Genomic DNA, 2,500 nt, shown 5'->3' with positions numbered 1-2,500 from the left:
TCCCGTGCCGTCCTGAGCCTTACAAGGCCGTCGCATGCACCTCCCGTGCCGTCCGAGCCTCACCAAGGCCGTCCCATGCGCGTCTCGTGCCGTCCCATGGCGTCCCGAGCCTTACAAGGCCGACCCACGCCTTACGAAGGTCGTCCCATGCCTTACAAGGCCGTCCCATGCGCGTCCCGTGCCTTACAAGACCGTCCCATGCCTTACGAAGGCCATCCCATGCGCGTCCCATGCCTTAGCAAGGCCGACCCATGCCTTACCAAGGCCGAACCATGCCTTACCAAGGCCGTCCCATCGATCTCGGAGAAAGTACATCATCATGACATCGGAATACGGCCCCAACATCGATCTCGGAGAAAGTACATCATCATAACATCGGATCGGATGTGTATCCATCGAAGTTCCATCGACACTTCGAGAAGATCGAACATAGCTTCCTAGCATGTTAAAGGTTCGGTGCTAATGGGGACATAAAGATCCCACGACGTTCCAAACGAAAGTAAAGTGTTCCGTGCGTGTGAACTACGTTGTCCCATGTGCCGGCTCTCGACTCCTAAGATGTCCCATGTAAATGCCCTTCGTGGGAAAGAATGTCCCGTGCAACGTCCCTTGATGATCCCCATAAGGTGTCCCATGTGCGTCCCATGATGTCCCATGCGCGTCCCGTGCCGTCCGAGCCTCACCAAGGCCGTCCCATGCGCGTCTCGTGCCGTCCCGAGCTGTGCCGAGGCCGTCCCGTGCTGTCCCATGCCGTCCCGAGCCTCGCCAAGGCCGTCCCGTGCCGTCCGAGTTGTGCCGAGGCCGTCCCGTGCCGTCCCGTGCTGTCCCATGCCGTCCCGAGCCTCGCCAAGGCCGTCCCATGCGCGTCCCGTGCCGTCCGAGCTGTGCCGAGGCCGTCCCGTGCTGTCCCATGCCGTCCCGAGCCTCGCCAAGGCCGTCCCATGCGCGTCCCGTGCCGTCCGAGCTGTGCCGAGGCCGTCCCGTGCTGTCCCATGCCGTCCCGAGCCTCGCCAAGGCCGTCCCATGCGCGTCCCGTGCCGTCCGAGCCTCACAAAGGCCGTCCCAGGCCGTCCCGTGCCGTCCCATGCGCGTCCCGTGCCGTCCGAGCCTCACCAGGGCCGTGACATGCCGTCCCGAGCCTGACCAAGGCCGTCCCGAGCCTCACCAAGGCCGTCCATGCGCGTCCCGAGCTGTCCCATGCCGTCCCGAGCCTTAGCAAGGCCGTCCCATTCGCGTCCCGTGCTGTCCCATGCCGTCCCGAGCCTTAGCAAGGCCGTCCCATTCGCGTCCCGTGCCGTCCCATGCGCGTCCCGTGCTGTCCCGTGCCGTCCCGAGCCTGACCAATGCTGTCCCGTGCGCGTCCCATTCTTTTGGCTCGGCTGGCCCGTGCATTCTATGGGGTCGTGGGACATTTCGAAATCCACCCGGGCCATTTCGACTCTCTCTTCATTAATACTATTGAGGTATTATTTATGAATTATTGGAGAAAAGAAACGGAAGAAAATATTTTTTTTTCTATTTTTTATGAATTTTCCGGTGTTTATTCACTTAAAAATTCATAGAAAAATAAATATTTATCGGAATCGCTATTATAATATATCAAAAAAATCCTTGCGAAAAGACCTTTCCAACGAGTATAAGTTTGCTGGATTCCGACGAGTAACGAAGGAGTAAAGGCCCAGTATGCTTGGTTAAAAAATTGATGTTTCCTTGTGAAAATAGGAAAAACAATAACTTTGCACTATAAGGGGGAGGGTTGAGCTCCTTCCCCAGAGCGTGCACAGCACTTGTGCTGGCACGTTCCCTAGTGCTCGCCAAGCACCATAGGGCATCCAAAGGGCAAAGCTCGGCCTACTACATGATGGGAAGCTTCTAATATGTCGGAATACGAAGAGATTTCGTGCGACCCGAAGCTCGGCTCGGGCGTCCCGGCCTGTGCCGAGCTGTGCCGAGCGCGTCCCAGGCCGTCCCGAGCCAAGTCTCGGGCGTCCCAGGCCGTCCCGAGCCAAGTCTCGGGCGTCCCAGGCCGGCCCGAGCAAAGTCTCGGACGTCCCAGGCCGTCCCGAGCTGTGTCGAGGCCGTCCCAGGGCGTCCCGAGCTGGAGCGAGGGCGTCCCAGGCCGTCCCGAGCCAAGTCTCGGGCGTCCCAGGCCGTCCCGAGCAAAGTCTCGGACGTCCCAGGCCGTCCCGAGCAAAGTCTCGGGCGTCCCAGGCCGTCCCGAGCTGTGCCGAGGCCGTCCCAGGCCGTCCCGAGCTGTGGCAAGGGCGTCCCAGGCCGTCCCGAGCAAAGTCTCGGGCGTCCCATGCCGTCCCGAGCTGTGGCAAGGGCGTCCCAGGCCGTCCCGAGCTGTGCCGAGGCCGTCCCGAGCCTAGTCTCGGGCGTCCCAGGCCGTCCCGAGCTATGGCGAGGGCGTCCCAGGCCGTCCCGAGCCAAGTCTCGGGCGTACCTGGCCGTCCCGAGCTGTAGCGAGGGCGTCCCATGCCGTCCCGGGATGTCCCAT

The sequence above is a fragment of the Eschscholzia californica genome, unplaced genomic scaffold (genome assembly GCF_041429995.1).
Source record: "Eschscholzia californica isolate CP2 unplaced genomic scaffold, dmEscCali1.0.p SCAF_52, whole genome shotgun sequence".
Classification (NCBI taxonomy): Eukaryota; Viridiplantae; Streptophyta; class Magnoliopsida; order Ranunculales; family Papaveraceae; genus Eschscholzia; species Eschscholzia californica.
Note: the sequence above shows the minus strand (reverse complement) of the source record.